This window comes from Cyprinus carpio, chromosome A25 (assembly GCF_018340385.1).
Source record: "Cyprinus carpio isolate SPL01 chromosome A25, ASM1834038v1, whole genome shotgun sequence".
Classification (NCBI taxonomy): Eukaryota; Metazoa; Chordata; class Actinopteri; order Cypriniformes; family Cyprinidae; genus Cyprinus; species Cyprinus carpio.
Window position 1 is genome coordinate 3,912,011 of NC_056596.1, and position 18,527 is coordinate 3,930,537.

General features: G+C 37.0%; 1 pseudogene; it reads right to left on the minus strand.

Annotated features, from left to right (window-relative positions):
- Positions 1-12,992: 12,992 nt before the first annotated feature.
- LOC122133842 lies at positions 12,993-16,871 on the minus strand (annotated as a pseudogene).
- Positions 16,872-18,527: the final 1,656 nt, after the last annotated feature.

Genomic DNA, 18,527 nt, shown 5'->3' on the forward strand with positions numbered 1-18,527 from the left:
TGTGCTTTGATGGCCCACACACGCGTGTGTAATCAGGCTGTCCCCTGTGGGGAACGCCACAATGGAAGCTCAAAGCCTTTACAAAAAGTATTACTGCCAATTAGCTTAATGCCATACACCACAAAACCCTTTCCAAACCCCATCCTTCAGGGGTCAGGGGTCATAAAGTGAACAGAATGTCTTTTATTGAAGTGTGTTTCAGCATGGGTTAGTAACTGATATGCCTTTGTCTACATCAGTAAGGACAGAACATACCCAGGTGAGCACGCATGAGGAACAGCCTGAACTCAGCATTGCTGCTGAAAGTTCATTTGGTTAAATTGGATCATTTCACTGTCGCTTAGCAGCCTGTCTCACAGAGACTGGGACAGAACACACAGTGAGAGAGCTTCACAGCTGAGGTCAGGATTGAGACTGAGACGGGGCACTTTCTGTGGAGCCTGTATATTCTTAAAGGTGCTATATGTCCTTTATTGTCTGTAATAAAGCATAAAAATATCATAATACTTAGAAAACATGTTAAGTGTTTGCATGCTTAGGAAACATGGTAAGTTTTCTCTGAAAAATAATGCTATAGCCAGTTATTCTACTTTGAATTGTGCGTTCCATGTAGAAATTTCTGTTTTTGTTTTGGTCGGTGTGATTCCGCCCACTGCCAGTTTATCCAATAGTATTTCAACCCTCGGGTTGCCAGCTGGCAGAAAAGACAGCGTATTGCAGCCATGGAAGCCGCAAACGAACTGGATCAGAGATCACAGATTCTACCTGACCTTAAAAGCCTCGGCATCCAAATAAAAAGCTCTTTTTCCAGAGAAATATTAAAACTTGGATAAATCAACTCATTAGCTTACAGTGTAGGGCTCGTCACATTCCATTGTCAATTGCACTCATTCCTTGTACAATCTGGCAACCCTCTCCAATATTTTGAATTTGGACTGCAGTACTCATTTCAACCACTGGCAGTCAATATTACATACTGCACCTTCAATCCATTCAAATGGATTTAAAATGTTTAAAATACACATACATCAGTTGTTTGTTCACATAAAGAGATATGGACACACATATACACATGTATTGATTTAAGACTTATGATTAACATTTTTGCTAGGGGGTAATTCTGGATGGTTGTTGCTAGGGCATTGCTAGGGTGTTCCGGGTAGCTGCTATGAAAAGGGGTGGCGGGTTCTAGGTGTTCTAGGCTGTTGAGTGCTAGAGCATTTAGGACTAGGGAATTCTAGGTGGTTGCTAGGGTTTCTGGGTACGTTCTAGAACACCATTTCTGGGTGGTTATAGGGTGTTAGGCAGTTACTAGGGCATTACTAGGAAATTTTGTCTGGTTACTATGGTATTCTGGGTGGTAGTTAGGAAACTCTTGGTTGCTATGATGTGACTGATAACTATGATATGTTGCGTGCTTGCCATAGGGCATTAATAGGGAATTCTGGGTGGTTGCTATGGTGTTCTGGGTGGTGCTTGGGGGTTATGGGTGGTTGCTATGATGCTCTGACTATTTTCTAGGGAGTTCTTGCTGGTTGCGAGAGTATTCTGGGTGGTTGTTAGGGAACAACTCTGGACATGTTTACTAGAATGTTGTGGGGTGATCGCTAGGTGACAATATGTCGGTTGCTAGGACCATTGCTAGGGTATTCTGGGTCTTCTCAACAAGTCACCCTTTTTAATGAAATACCAATAAACAAGGTATGAATAAAGCAGAAATCAGAAGCGGTTTTTACAGGCGCTGCCTGTCCTGACAGAGAGAATCTCTCCATTCGGTCTGAGCTGATTACCTAACACAGTAAACAAGCATTTCCTGGATGTACAGAAGCACCAGAGGAAAAGAAAGAACAATGAAGCTTTTAATAGATCAGCAGGCCGATGCTGTCCATGGACTAAACACACTCTCTGTTCCCACTGGCCCCATCAGAATGCCTGTCCTACTGTGTTTGTAGGAGGTCTAAGAAATCATGCCAAAGGGGTTTTGTAGTCTTGTGATTACTTATTGATTTACTGCACTGACAATCTTTGCCTTTATCAAATATTCAGCTGTTTGATAATTATTGTTGTTATTCAGCTATCAGCGGCAGGCAGGGTGAATCATTTCAGAGCATCATCGAAGATGGAATATATTTTTGTTGTTTGTTTAGCCCTGGAGGGTTCAGAATGACTCAGTTTGAGAGAAACCACACAGAGAGATGTGTGACAGGAACTGTGGCGAAGATCTAGGGTGACTGTATGTTAGGTCGTCCAATCTTTTTTATCAGTTTCAGATACCACTAAATCAGGTGGTTGCTAATGTAATCACATGACAAAAAGAAACAAAATGAGCTATGAACATCCAATACTGAACCAAAAACAAGCAGTATCAAGTGTTGCTATGACTTTCTTCTTTCAGATGAATGCAATTGGAGTTTTATTTTAATATTAAAAAAAAAAATGTCCCTGCTCTCTTCTAAGCTTTATAATGGCAATATGGATTTAAATATGGATATCTTTCTTATGCAAACGCATCGCTTCACTTCAGAAGGCCTTTATTAACCCCCAGGAGCTGTGTGGAGCACTTTTTATGATGGATGGATGGATGCACTTTTTTGGGCTTCAAAATCTCGACAACCATTCATTGCCATTACAGAGAGCCCGGACATTTTTAATATAACTCCGATTGCATTTGCCTGAAAGAAGAAAGTCATATACACCTAGGATGTTCCCCTTTACTGCAGTGGTCTCAAAGGTTGGACTGAACCCAGCAAATGCAAACTAAAATTCTAAGTGCACAGTTAGGATAAGATGATCTGGATCCTTGAAACAAAACCAGCTGAAAAACCCTCTTGCTGCTACACTATCTAGAATGATTTAAGACCCTGCTGATTTTCCATTACTACTGAAGATTCAAACTGCCAGAGTTAAACCCTATAAGATATTGACTGTTGTGGGTTCTCTCTGGAGGTCATACCCTTCACCTCACTGAGACTGATCTCACCCAGCCGCTGTGTAACGATCACATTGCCTGGTGTCCCAGTTCCTAATCCTGTTAATCTCTTGGCCCTTGGTTGTTTCCATTACCAGCTCTACACAAGTCCTGCTCCAAAAGTCCTGTAGAGGTCTTAAAAAATAAATAATAAAGGGAGAATAAAAATATTTTCAGAAGATTCATCAGTTTTGTTTAATTTCTAAGGATAATTTCAAGATTTATCATGATAATTGAGAAGAACATGCCTTGTCTGTTGATTTTATCACTTTTATTGTTCAGATTACCTTTATGGGTAAATATTAGGTGATTCAGAAACTCTTGTTGGAATTTTCAACACTGAAAAACTCCATTTCCCAGAAAACCTTCAAGTCAAATATAAACATTATGCTTCCAAATCTGCCTTAAATGCCATTGAAATACTATATATTTCGGGATAACAAATTACAAATTCACTATACTGATACTGATATATAAAGATACAATAAAGCAGATTTACTATCGATCCGTGTCTCCCCCATGATTCTTTCGCGCTGCAAGTCGATGAATATTAATGAAGCATTGCCGTGTCGCGAGACGTTCGATTGGCAGACGTTACGTAGGCTCATTAATATTCAGCAGCAGTTCCTCAACGTCACCGCGCAGTCAGTGCTCAGTGTCAAAGCACGGAGCGCTTATCGCAGAAACGCGTCTCAGTGAGAATTTGTATACATATGGTTGCATTTTCTCCGTGGACTTTGTGCACAGGCATTCCACTGTTTGGGTTATCAGAGTAGTACAGCGTTCTACAAAAAACACACATGTGCCAACACAGAGGAGAGGTTGAGAAATAACACGATTATAATTTATTTCTACAGTCATGCACCATTATTAAACATTTTTGCAGCTGATGATTATTATTAATTGACATATATGTTTAGTTATTGCCATGGCATTAAAATATTTACATATATTGAAAATTTAAATATATTTAAACACTTAATGTGTTTTAAATAAATAAGAATATCTATATTTATTAAATATTATAATAAAAATAATATTTAAAATATAAAAATGATATAAAAAAATATATAAAATATTTCAATATATTCTTTAATATATATTTCCTTTACATAATAATATTTTCAATAAAATTTCACAATAAATCTATTTATATTCTATATATATAGATATTATATATATACTATATATATATATTATATATATATATCTCAATATTATATATATCTAGAATATATATATATATTTTTTTTTTTTTTTTTTTTTTGGGAAAATGCATGTACAGTAAAATTCTGAATGGGTAGGATTTATTGTGATGTTCTGAAGGATCAGACTCACAGACGGTTATCAAAGCGGATTTCAATGTCGAGCAAACCAGATAAGTGTCTGAGAGAGAGAGAGAGAACTGATGCTATAAATATTTCCATCCTAACCCTATCAACTGTCAATTAGGATTCATGAGCTTGTAACAGGACCAAATCACTCGCCTGCTCATAAACAATCTAATTTTCCTCCTTTGCAATTTCCTAATCTGGATTGAGAATGGAAAACCCCAGCACAGTTTCACCTGCAGCATGAAAAACTTTTGTAACAAGATTAGCACAAGTGCTGGTGAGAAGCTGATAAAACTATCATTAAATAAACTATAGTTCCAGAAAGGTTTCTGTTGTTCAGCTACAACATGTGTATAGACAACATTCAATGTTTCTTTTGAGGTCAAGGGATGACATCCCAATTCCTTCCACACTCACATTTCGTGCGACGTCCTGTTTCTCAACCTCATGTTCTGTTTGTTTATGTTGTTTTACTTGGAATCCATCCAGATCTGCAACTCTCAAAAGAGAAACACTTTAATGAAGAAGGCAGCAGCACTAAATCTCTGACAATACAGAAGCATGTTAAACTTGTTCACCAAAGGAGGACAGCTTGGTGGCTTGTAATATGAAATACACAAACCCTCCCATATCTCTCCTGGTCAGCGATTGGTCTAAAAATCCATTCACTGTAAGTTGAAGGTTGGACGTCACCCTTCGTGTCCCTCTGTAGCCAAATGATAAACTGTTCCTGGAAAAGACTCGCACGTATCCTGTTTTGGTTTTTGACTGTTTCCTGGCCCATCTCAAACATTCACCAGAGCCAGTAATTACTACACTAAAGATTAACCTGAATCCCCAGGTCTTTTTAAACAGTGATCCGAATTATCAACCCTGTGCTGGTCCCTAGGAGGTCAGTTGGAGTCAGGAATGATCTTCACTGATACTGGATTATTTAGGACAGATTCTGTTTTTTGGATTTATATGAATCAAACATTATTCCTGTCTTATATTACTATTGTTCATAATTGGCAAACCAAGTACACTCTTAAAAATAAGATGCTGTAGATTAGAAGAAACTTGTTTTTTCTTGGTGTGAAGATGATTTTAATAACATACAGAACCTTTTGACTAGTGCAAACTTTCATGGATGTTAATGTTCATGGATGTCATGCCCTGATGGCGCAAACAGACATGAATGCTAATAATTTTCCAAGTGATCAGTTTACACAATTGTGCCACTTACCAAATGATCAAACAGTGCAAAAAAAATCCCATTATATCACCAGAATAGTAAGCAACAACCTAGCAACGACTCAAATATACATGGAAAGTCTCATGCAAACATTGAGGAAACCATTGTGATGGTGACTTTTACACAGGCATGCAAAGAAAGTGTAAAAGTTGAGTTCTTTGAATGTTAAATTAATCCAAGAAAGACCCATTGTTTTCGTTTCTTTTTTTTTTTTTTTTTTTTTTTTTTTAAGTAGTCCTGAATCTGTTTTGATCCAGAGCATATACAGTAGTCAGAGGTACTGTGATGGGGGGGTTGGGCTTGAATGTCAGAGGGTGTGATGAAAGTATCGACTTTCAAAACAAGCTGACATTTCACTCGCAGATACCCACTGCTTCTATATAGAGACCAGGAGAATCAAAGAAAATCACAGAAACATTCTCAAAAGTGCATTGAAAAATCAGTCATACTAATTCTTTGCCCTTGAATAATCGTATCGTAACCAAAAGGAAAGGTCAGCATCCTCGGTAACAGTGCCATCTGTTTTCATGTGGTCACTATGCAAGATTTGTCACCTGGGTTACATTTTCAGTTGCCAGGGCATAGAAACCACAACGCATGCCTCCTTTCATTTGCTTGCTGGGTAATCTGCTCCAATGAGACGTGAAAAAAAAACACCCATAGCTTTGAACAGCCATTTTAAAATGTGGCCGCAGCGTGCGTTGCTGTAACCCTATATTATGGAGAGCCTGTCAGCGAGATAATGCCATAATAAACTATCAATTATCTGTTTCCTGATCAGCAGATTGCCCATAGGTGATCATGAGGATTTCGTATTCAATTCATCTAGTTTGTTGTAAACAGGGCTGTTTGAAAACGTAGTATTTTTTTAGACGCTTTCAATCATAATGAGACATTTTGCTGACAGTTTGCGGGCCTGGTTTCAGATTAGGATGTCCGATCCACAGATTCTCCCAGGCATGGACTCGGGGAACGTAAATGTCTGTTATTTCCATCTCCAAAAGCCAGTGGAGTGCTGTACCTCAAGCCCTCTGGGATGTGAAATGTTCTCTGCCAAGCTGCTATATAAAGACTTGTTTTCACATCATGTGCTTGTGTTGTGATCTGCGGCGAACTGCCTACTTTCTGTCTAGTGGAAAGGCGAAAACATTCGTGTTCTCCAAGAACCCAAATGTCTTCTGTTTACAGTTAGTGTAAACCTGGACATCAGGGCAGTTTATGTTGGGCTCTGTGACCTGGATGTAGTTTGTGAAAATCAGTAGGCTACTTTTTTCCATCAAAGTCTTGGATGTCTGTACTCCTCAAAACTCCAAAAATACTTATTGCTTGGCTTTTTCAAGCCAACCTCAAAGTTTGTCTTGACAAACTTTTTTTATATAGTTGGGAATACTGACTGATTTCAACAGAAGTTGGTGTTAGAATGTTGTTAAGCTAACGGTAAGCTAACCACAAGCGCCATACCTTTCTGGAAATTGGCATGAAGGGGTGATACTGGCCGGAAATTAGTACAAATATTTGTTTTACTCCAGCTGAATGTCTCAAGTGCTGCCATAGTCTGTAATCAGAGAACCGAGTGTTAATGTGAAAACAGTGCAAGCAGAAAAATATTACAAGTTGACACGTGTATGAATAATGCATTAAGAAACAGATTATATAGAGAGAGCAAGCCCCTTTAAAAGTGCCCACGTTTTTCAGGGGAAGCAATGAATGCCTGTTGGCAGGATGGCTATTTGTTATATCAGATGGCACCCTCAGGCCTGTCCACAAGCTGTGTCATGCACGACTCATGATGCAGAGTGAAGGTAGCTTTAAGGAAAGCACATGCCAATTTTTGTTAATGCAGCTAGGGGATAATCTTAACACAAGCTGAAAAAATGCTCTGTCTTCCCTGTCTTGTAGTTGTGCTGTGCGGGCTCGAGGCAGCAGCGCTCCAGGGCCTCTGTGTGCTCCTGATGCCCATCTCCACTAACAAAGGATCCCGGGTGGGCGAGGGACAGCAGGGATCTCCTAATAGGTACTGCACCCAAGGTTAAGAACGCACGATTAGTACAAACTTCCTTGTAACATTAAAAAAAACAAATCAGCATATATTTGAAAGTTCATTTTTGCATGCTCACCCAAAAACAAAAGAGCGGTTTATGCTTAGTTCAACCAACAAAAATGTATTAGAAAATGTACTCCGCCCTAGGCCATCCCAAGATGTAGATGAGTTTTGTTCTTCTCCGATTTGGAGAAATGTAGCATTGCATCACCTTGCTCCCCATGGATCTCTGCAGTGAATGGGTGCCGTCAGAATGAGAGTCCCAACATCTGATAAAACATCACAATAATCCACGAGTAATCCAAACATTTCACTTCACAAGGTGTTAATTGATGGACTAGAGTGGTGTGGATTATTGTGATGTTTTTATCAGCAGTTTGGACTCTCATTCTGACGGCACCCATTCACTGCAGAGGATCCATTGGGGAGCAAGTGATGTAATGCTAAATTTCTCTGAATCTGATCCACTGGTGAAGTAAGCATGTAATGTGAAGTAATACATTTAAGATGTAGACCTAATAATGAAATACACTCTTTTTAACACAATATTTACTCAATCTTTGACAACAATATCTCTGGAGTTTGCAGAGGAGCAGTTTGAAAGTCAGATAGTGTTCCTGTTGGCTTCAAATAAAAAACAGAGCCGATCGATGTAAGAAACTTTAAATACACCTTAACTAAGTATTTTGCCAAAAAAAAAGCAAATTCTGTCATAATGAACTCATTTTGTACAAAAATCATATGACTTCTGGCCTGTTCACACCAAGAACGAGAACTATAAAGATGACTCATAACTATTTTTAGCAGCCAACACCACCACAAGCCAATGATCGTTCTGTTTTATTAAAAGTATTAGATTATTAAAAGCTATCGTCTTGGTAGTGAACAGGTATTTACTTTTTCTCTGTGCAACACAACCAGCGATATTCCCAGTTTTTTTCACCCCAGACAACGGAAACAAAGGCACTTTATAATGCTTTCTGTACTTGTGGCGCTGACAACAGCCTTACTATGATTGTGGACAATCTGTAAAAAAAAAAAAAAAAAATTGAAGATTTTTTCAAAGCAGCTCACAGCACACAAACAACAGGAAAATAACAAGAATCAAACCATGCAAACTGAGGTTAAACTTCAAATATGAGTTTAAATTTAAATTTTGCTGTAATTGCAGCTCTAAAAAATAGTGTCTCGAATTAATAACAATAGGGACCTTATTCAGCTCAAGGCAGTCCAGCTCAGTAATCAGTTAAAGTTTCATTCATTTATAAAACCAATTAAATTCAGACTTCATGGTAAGGGAACCCAAACTCCATCACCAGAGAGAGAGATTTGATTGAGTGGACTCCTTCTGGGGTCACATACATTTTCAACATGAGAGCTTACTAAATGATAATAGAACTCTCATTGGCTTTATATAATCTCTTTTTAAACTGGATAATGAATCTGATACCTAATCAGTAAAGAAGAACTGTCTTTGTCTTCACTTGTGCAGTGTCCATCATGAAGACCTTCCCACTACATGGGTTTTGAAGGGTAAAACAGGTCACCCGCTGGTGCAGGCCCGGCCTGATTATTTCTTTGATGGTCTACTCCATTGGACAAACAGCAGTTATGATGAAGAGTGGACCATCAACTATCATCCACACTGAAATGCCCCCCCCACCCCCCACACAAATATACCTCTGCATCAGTGACTTTCAGAAAGGGGGGAGGGTTGAAAAATGGGCCGACTAACACTCGGATTGGTCAGTTTCCATTTTAAACCCACCAATCGGTTCTTATGCACGTTCATAAGCAGGAGGTGGGTTTGGGTGCTAAGCAGAAATCCTCTGTTAATTCACGACCATATATCAAACTGTATATACGTGTGTTTTACACTATGTATGGTGATAAAAGTGCTACTTTTTACAGAAGGGAATGTATTTGTAACCAATCAGGTAGACTGTTCACAGTGGCTGATTAAGGGTGTGTGTTGTTGAAACAGAATTTATTTTATTTTATTCAAGAGTCGCTGTCTTCTCTGTTTGGGTTTCAATCTCTCTTTAGTAGTTTCAGCTGAAACTTTCACTAGTTAATCATTCAATGTTCTCAGAGGAAAGGAACAGGGGATGAGCTGAATAGACTCTCAACTCTTAGTAGCGGAGACTCGACTCACTTCAACAGCAAAGTTAGATTTCAACAAACTCTAGGGATTTATGCTATGTTCCATTCAAACTCAGAACATATTGAATTTTAACTTCCTATATAGAAAAGTGCAATTAGAACGCACTTGAAGTTGGATAGTCAAACTTGGAAAATTCTATGAAAACTACAATTTCAGACGCAGGAGTTCAGGTGGGAGATGTGCTGTTAATACTAAAACATTTACTTTTAAGCTAATAAAACGTCAACAAGAATAAGTTTCCTCATTATATAAAATGTTGCTGCAAGTAACAGATGTGTAAAACACAACGTAAACAAAAGATCCCCACTGTTGATGATCACACGATCTGCATATTAAACCTTACGCTTTATTCTTGCCATTCTGAAATATTAAATATCTTTCAATATTGGAGTGGAACGCAGCATTCTAGCTGTAAGTTCATCAAAAACCAGTGCATCATTCCAGAACCCCAATCAAAGCACTTGAGTGTAAGTTTAGGTTGAGTTTTTAGTTGATTTTTTTCTGATTTATATTCTTTAAAACAAGCCAGACCTGAAAACTTTTAGATGCAAAACACGTTTGTGAGTGAATCTTCTAGTTTAAAAAAAATCCTCATTTTTATTTAGGGAAATGCATAGACGAGTGGTCTTCTACATGAGTCTTACCATAGTCCATCACACCTTTTGTCTTCGCCATCCCAAACCAAACCAACAGGAAAAGTGAGAGCAAAACCAAACCCACCCTCTGCCCCTCAGGGCTTTAACACAAGCACTTTAGGAAAAACACAAGCAATTCAGCTCACGGTGGCATCACACATCCATTACAGAGAGAATGTACTTTGAGCCGTCAAGATGGCTTGCAGTTGTTTAGCGAACCTTGACATACTATGCCAAAGATAATGGTCTCCATTCAAAAGAGAACGCGCTCAAGTTTCATTCAGATAAGACTGGTGAACCTACCGTAGCATCACCTTTCAGTTAGCAGCTCGGTCCTGGTGCAGTCAGGTATAACATGCAGAAACATTCCCTGAAACGGAAGCCTTTGTTTCTTTGATTCTGTGTGGTCATCGCTGTGTGAAATTAGTGTGCAAGGAATTCAGGTCTGTATACTTCTCAAGCAAGGGTGGCCTTTAGGTTTTGCATGTGTAAATAGATCTTAATTTTCCTCATGGGCTGTGACAATAAGCTTTTAGACAATGTTTTTTGTTGATCCACTTAAATTTTAATTTTTATCTATATGATTTATTGTTGTCTATACTGATTGAATTGTAGTGTAGACTGTAGAGTAAATCCATTTAATGACAATTACACTGTATACCTTAAAACTTTTTCCTTATGTGCAAATAAAATGCATCACAAAACAAAACTTCATTACTTACCTGTTTTTTTTTTCCACAAATAAAATCTATTTGATTATTCCAGATGAGTTCGCTATCAGAAATGAGCTGAAAAGAGAAATAAAATGAAGCTGTGAATGTTGAATAATGTGCAAACAAAATTGCAAATGGAAAAAAAGTGAACTTTAAGACTAGACTATTGCATCTAGAATAAAGTAAAACTTAAAAAATGCGTACTTACTCTCTTATGAGTCTTCGATGGAAAAAATGGTCCTTGCAGTCGTTATTCGTAAACCACGTTACAATTCAGAGCTCTCAAATGACATCACATCAAAAACAGAAGCTTGGTCTTGGTTTACCATCCAGTCATGACCGACAGAATCTATTGAATATATTTTATCATAATTCAGATTAGCGCTGCAAACAACTGATAGTCCATTTAAATTGTACACGCCAAATTGTTGTGTATTGTGAATGAGATGAGGAAAGAGGAGATAGATGTAAGAGACATTCCACCAGAACTAAAATAGCACTCCTTTGCATCGTAGCCTATAAGGCTTCTAACATCTAACTACATTTCCCCATGATTATCTGCGGCAAACCAAAACACTAAAATAACACCCATGCATTGCAAAATTTATATCACATTCATTGTAAAAGTGTCCATGTTCATGCAGTACCTGTATATCACATGAATCGATCATACATCAATTGCTTAATGACGTTGTTGGCCATATCTCAAAACCTCAAAAACAACACAAATAGCACTGAAAACTAACACCTCTTAAACATTTGCTTATTTTAAAACTCATTTGAACTGGTTATGCTAGACATGACTTCATGATGTCTTAAAAACTAGGTGAAACAGGTTCTTGTCCTGACTCCCGGTTACAGACCTGAACTGAAGAACTTTCTGTGAACAGACCTGCAGGCCATATGCCACTCAACGATCCGTGCGGGCGTACATCACCGTAACCCGTCCATTAAAACTGACCTACATCTCCCTCAGTCGGGAACACTTTAACGTTTCTGTGCTGCCGGGTTAACTGCTCGAGCTCGTCGTTGGCTCTGAGACCGTTATCCTATTCCCGCGCTTATGCAACACATTGCCGATTTTTCCGCGGTTCGGAATAAAGCGCAAAAAAGGTAACGAGTCAGTCAGAGATCTGGTATCCCTCGAGAAAAGACTCCACCTTTTAAATTAAGAGTCTTAAATCCTATATATCACGCAAAAATGTTTTTCTTGGAAGTATTGTGAGCATCCCTAGTCGACAATATAGCCCAAGTCCTTTCTATAGCGCGTATACAAAATAGTATTAGTAACCACATTTGCGCCTAAATGTTAAATTCAGTATGGTGTCTAACCTTATTAAGGTCAATAATTATGAATTGCAAGATTCTATAGCTTGAATGAGGAACCATGATTTTTGTAAAATTGACTCCCTGCTAGCACCAGAAAATGTCTAGTTGACATCGGCAAGCCGTTTTTTTTTTTTAGTGTCTTCTCATCTGCCATAATCTATAGAACGTGTCCCTCAGATGTCCAAATAGAACGTTTAGAAACAATGTCTTTAAGATGTTTAACTGATTTAGAATGCATTGTAAAACCTGACATCTTAAAGACGTTCTGTCAGATGTTTGTACACAGCATGATGCTTTTCAGATGAAGTGATCTTTTAACAGACGTTTGCAGATTACCTGTGTTCATCTGGCCGAGTAAGTATCCGATGGCATTTTAGATGGTTACCATAGTTAGTTTTTTTGTAAAGGTGAATGCAGAAATGCAGTATCGCACACACCACCCAGGAAAACTCTTAGTTTACACAACACTCCACCACTTGAGAGGCAGAAGATTTTTCCAGATGACTGCTGTACCCATTATAGCTACATTATTCACCCATCTAAACCACCAGCGTGGACATTAAGTGAAGAACCTCTAGATTTCCTCTTCAGACTGTGCATTCAATTATACGAAACAAAACTCACTAGAAATGTTTATGCTTGCAGCGTTTTTGCCCTTAATAAAGAAAATGCCAGAATCGAAGACAGAGCAATATGAATCTCTCTTCCGAATCGTACTCAGCGCGGCGTTGCCATTTTAATAGAAAAACAGTCGCAAAGTTTTGTATTTGTCCGTTCTCCTTCTGTTCTTTCTCGTTTTTCTTGTCTTTCTCGGCTTTGGGCCTCTTCTGTCTTCGGGTTTCTTGATGAGTCGTACTTCCACGTTCCTTCTGCTTGATGGACCGTTTGATTCTGGTCTTGCTAGTTTTCTCGTGTTCTGTGTTCAATCGCCACTACGAAGATGAATCTCAGAAAAAGGCTTGAAAACCGTTTAGCTGTCTGTCCATAAAATTGCTGAAATTTTAAAGACTGTCTGGCATATCTGATTCTCCTGCACCTCAACATCATCCTCAGCATCTGTCAACAAGTTCATTGCATCAATCTTTCTGCATGTAAGAGTTTTACCGTACTAAGAAAACTGTCCCAAAGCTGTTGTAAAACAATCCTATTGTTCTCAAATATATTAACAATTATATATTCTAATAACTTAATATCGTCACAAATGCACTACACAAAAATTCTAACTTTCAACCGATAATTGTGATTTCCTGTCAAGTGTTATTTTATTTGTTGCAACTATTGCAAAAAGAGGATTGCATTTCGAGACCTAAAACGCCAGATATGTCTTGTTTAAAAGGTTGTTGTATGACCGTTCTCTCTGACGCCTGTGTGTGTTACTGCAATTCAGCACATTGATCAGCTGCATTAAGTTGCGAGCTCAGAAGGATTGTGTGGACTGTCTATATGGTTGCATGATCATTCATAAGCAGAAGTCTGCTTCTCACGCCAGACTGCCTCGATCTATCACCATCGTCTGCATGCTAAAACAATTTATTCCATCTCCGTCTTGCAAAACACGCCACCTTCTCTGCTGACAGCTTGCTGACGTCCATCTGTCTTGTTCAGCACTATTGACGGCAAGAGCGAGGGCAGACGACAGAGTCATCTCTCCCTCTTTATAGTCCTGCTTCAGCATTGACACAGCAGCCTAAAACACACAAACACACACTTTTAAGTCTCTGAACTGAGGTGTTTTGATATCTTTTTTTGACAGAGAATAGAACAGAAGTTTCGAATTAAGGACAGGTGTCTTGTCGCCATCTACTGGCCGAATGGTGACTGGTCACACATTTTTTTTTTTTTTTTTAAATCACTCAACTTTAAGCGACACCATGAATTCCAACATGCAACCTCACAGTTTTACAAACAAAAATGTAATATGTGACACAATCTACATGCTTAATTAGTGATTAAAAGCAGTATAATGTAACATATTGTAAAATGCTTTGTGAGGACATCTGGGAACACTTTAAAAGTAATAACTCTTGCATATTTATGTGTTGATTTTTGGGAGAAAAAATCTGATAGATTTTAAATAGTGCTTTCAATCGCTTAAAAAAAATATAAATGAATCTGAAAAAAATCTGAAATTAGTCAGGATTAATTGCAATAATTTCACAATCTTCAAATTAATGCAGAAACAACAAAGATAGTATATTGTTAATATTGTCTAATGGCATATTTTTTTTTATAACTGAAGGTGAGTATCACTGATACCAATAATACTGATGTTTCTATGAAATATTTAACATTATATAAACATTACAGTATAATTGACAGCTATCAATTTTAACATTTATTAGAGTTTAAAAAAATAACCACTTCTAATTGAAAGTGAACCTTGAAACAATCTTCACATAAACCCATTATAATAAATGTCATACTTAGCTACATGTGCCCTTCAGCAAGTAGGAAATATACAGAAATTGAATAATCTTATCAAACACTAGTTCAAAAGAACAGCATTTATTTGAAATAGAAATCTTTTGTAAAATAATCAGGTCTTTCTGGTCACTTTTGATCAACTTAATGCATCCTTGCTGAATATAAGTACTAATTTATTAAAAAAAAAAAAAAAAAAAAAAGGCAGGACTCCATATCAGCCTAGTAATGACTTTTTCTATTTTTGAAATGATTCATTAAAACATGATTAATATGAACTGATTTGGTTCAAATGAACAGAGTCCAAAATAAATTGTACTTTCTAGCACTAGTTGGACAGTTTCAAACAAGACAATGAAGCGTTCAGAATCTGAATGTGCGGTTCACTCACTGCGCTGTTGTTGCCGATGCACGTGGCTTTCCAGCCTCCATAGTTTCCGCTGGGGTCACTCTGATAGAGCTGGAAGCCGTAGTGTTTGTCCCATCCCATATACAGCAGAGACACACCGAAGGGCCTTTTACCTGACAAAACACACATTCTGTTTATATTCCACAGCCCAGAACTCCACCAGGATCATGTTAGAAATAGATTATAATGTTTTTATATGTCGTACCTCCAAACTGTGTGTAAGCCTGTTTGATGTCACACAAGGCAGTAACCAGCTGCTCACAGGGAATGGGCTCCTGATACTGCAGCAGGTACCTGCACACACATCATCACACACCGCATCAATCTTGAGACTCTCATATTTATAATAAACCAATTTTGTCTTATATAAACACAACACAATGCAGCCTTTAGCAGGAGTCAAAAGTGATGCCTTTCACTCACCTCTGTGCGATGAGCCTCAGCTCGTTTGTGAGGACGTTGGCATCTGATGTAATTCCCGCTACACTGCAAGCCATGTCTCTGCGTTACAGAATCACCACACAAAAAACCAGGGCTGTTATTTCTAAACTATAACTAAACTATTAAAAAATCATTTTCAGTAAAAACTGAAAAAAGCTGACATAAAATAGAATATAAAATATTAATTAGATAAAAAAAAATAACTCAAAAATATTTTATAATTTAAATATTAATGCAATTCCTTCCATATCAAAAACTAAATAATTGTCTCTTTAAAAAAAAAATTAATACAACTCCTCCCATATCTCTAAAAATTAAAAAAAAATAAAATAAACTTTAAAAATAAAAATAAAATCTAAATAAAAATTAAAAATTCAGCTAATTTGTTTTTTAAATTAAAATAAACTGGAAATATAAAAATAAAAGCTAATTTAATAGAGATTTCTCAAGAATAGAAATTTTATTACATATTAATTAAAATATAAACATTAATGCAATTCCTTCTAAACTGAAATAAACATTTTTTAAGTACTAAAACTGAAAGGGATACTCCACCCCAAAATGAAAATTTTGTCATTAATCACTTACCTCCATGTCGTTAACTAAAAGAATTCAAGCCAAAAATCTAAATATGGATAAACCCTATAATAGTGCACGAAATCCACAAATATTTTATGAATTATAAATTTTTTTTTTTATATTGAATATCATTACAATTCCTTCCACATATTAGAACTTCAACTCCTCTTGGGAAACCTTTAAATCCAATAATTATCAAATCGTGAGAATTTTAAGAATTTAAATATCCTGATTTAAGGCCACATAAATTATTTGAACCCAAATTTACTGAAGTTTAATATTGCAAAACACTCACTCGTTGAGTTTGTAAATCTTCTCAGAGAAGAAACACCTCGTCCAGAAGTTTGTGGATGCCTCCTCTCTGCCGCCAGCAGCACGCCGTCCTTGGCCAGGATGCCCAGACAGGTGCCAGCGTGACCGATGGCCTCCATGGCATATTCTACCTGATACAGACGGCCTGCCAAACAACACAACACACAGAAGACCATTTACAAGTGACCAGAAATCATCATTTAGACTAATACCACACAATAAAAAATAATAAAAGAGCAGATATGGGGGCTCTCACCCTCTGGTGAGAAAAATAGTCGTTCTTGAGTCATATCTCCGAGGACTGTTGAATAAAACAAAAACAAATTGTGAATCATTGTGATAAGAGCTTATTGTGATTCAGATAAACTGCATTAAAAATAGATAATCCACTAATAAAGCAACACTTACCATTTTGCCTTTAAATAAAATGAATCCTGCAAACAGGAGAAAAAAAATGCTTAATTGATGAGGAACAAATTGCACATACATTATTATTAATAATTATAATGTACATTTAATAATTTGTAAATTATTGTTTCTGCTGTCAGAAGCTTACGAACTTAAACACTCAATGAGTAACAAAATGAAACAGAAAACCCAACACACGTCTAAAAAACACATCTAACCTACCAGACACGGTGATTTTACAAATCTTAAGAATTAATATAATAAGAGATTGAAGCATAAATGGGAATTTTAAAGCTGCTTTTCAGTTTCTCCTGTATGAACGTTTTAGCTTTAGCATTAGCATCTGCATAACAGCATGAAGCAGCAACTTTTCATTTCATTTAAATTGAGTCTACGCTCAATTACATTTACATCATTTCAGCTTCACGCACACGCACAGGAGGCTTTACTTTGTGATAGGCACATCATATATAGTGTGTAAAATATAGGAGAGTATTATTATTTTCATACCTAAAGCCTGTGCTCGCGCTGTCTGTTCACTGTTGCGGCTCCGGACTCCACTAAAGAACCTCACTGCAGCGAGAAGCGCGTCCACTCTGGATTCACTTCCACGGTCTGTCACGTGCGTCACGTGAAGCTCTGTGATTGGTTCCCTTTCTTTAGTTCGCGTCAGTGCTAGCAGTTCAGCTTTTTTATATTATTAGCAACAACTAAAAATTATAACTTGTTACAAGCACTAATTGCACTACTGTCCCAAAATGTGTAAATGCATTTTATGTATAGAATTATTGTATAACATAGGAAAATCCCTCAATTAAATACAATTTGGATAAAAATATGATAATCTAAGCATAGAGCAAACAAATAAATTTTCAGTGTGTTTACAAATTATCAGCTTTCCTAAAACTATACCTGATGAATAACAAGCATAAGAAACAGACTACAGTGGTAACACTGTACTTTTTTGATGCACTAGAAAGAATTGGTTCATGAAAGTCATTTGTTTCTGAATCAAACTACTGTGTGCTTCCAGGTGCTTCGTGCTGATTAGAGTGGGCGAGCTATGCTGAATATGCTCTACATCCTAAAGAAATGACTCGTTCAGTTTTACAGCGCCCTCAGTGTAAGGGAGGATACATTACCATACACTTTATAATAATGATGTACAAACTACCAATATTTCAGAGCATATTTTAAACCCAAAAATCAATTCTAAAATGCATATTAAAATATTTTAAATAATTTCAAATAAAATTTTACAATTGAGTATTGAATGTAATAAAAATGTCTGTCATCCTTTTGACTCACTACAAAGAACTGGTTCGAATAAAAGTCATTTGTTTGTGATTTGGAATACACTGATTGTGCTGCATGTTTTTGATTAACTTAAAAATAACAGGTTCACAAGAGTCGTTTGTGCTCTATGACAGACTATGGTATTATAAATACAGAAAAGACAAACTCCGCACGCTGATCTCATTATTTATTAAAAATTATTTACAACAACAGCATAATCCAAGAAAAGAATGATGATTTTTA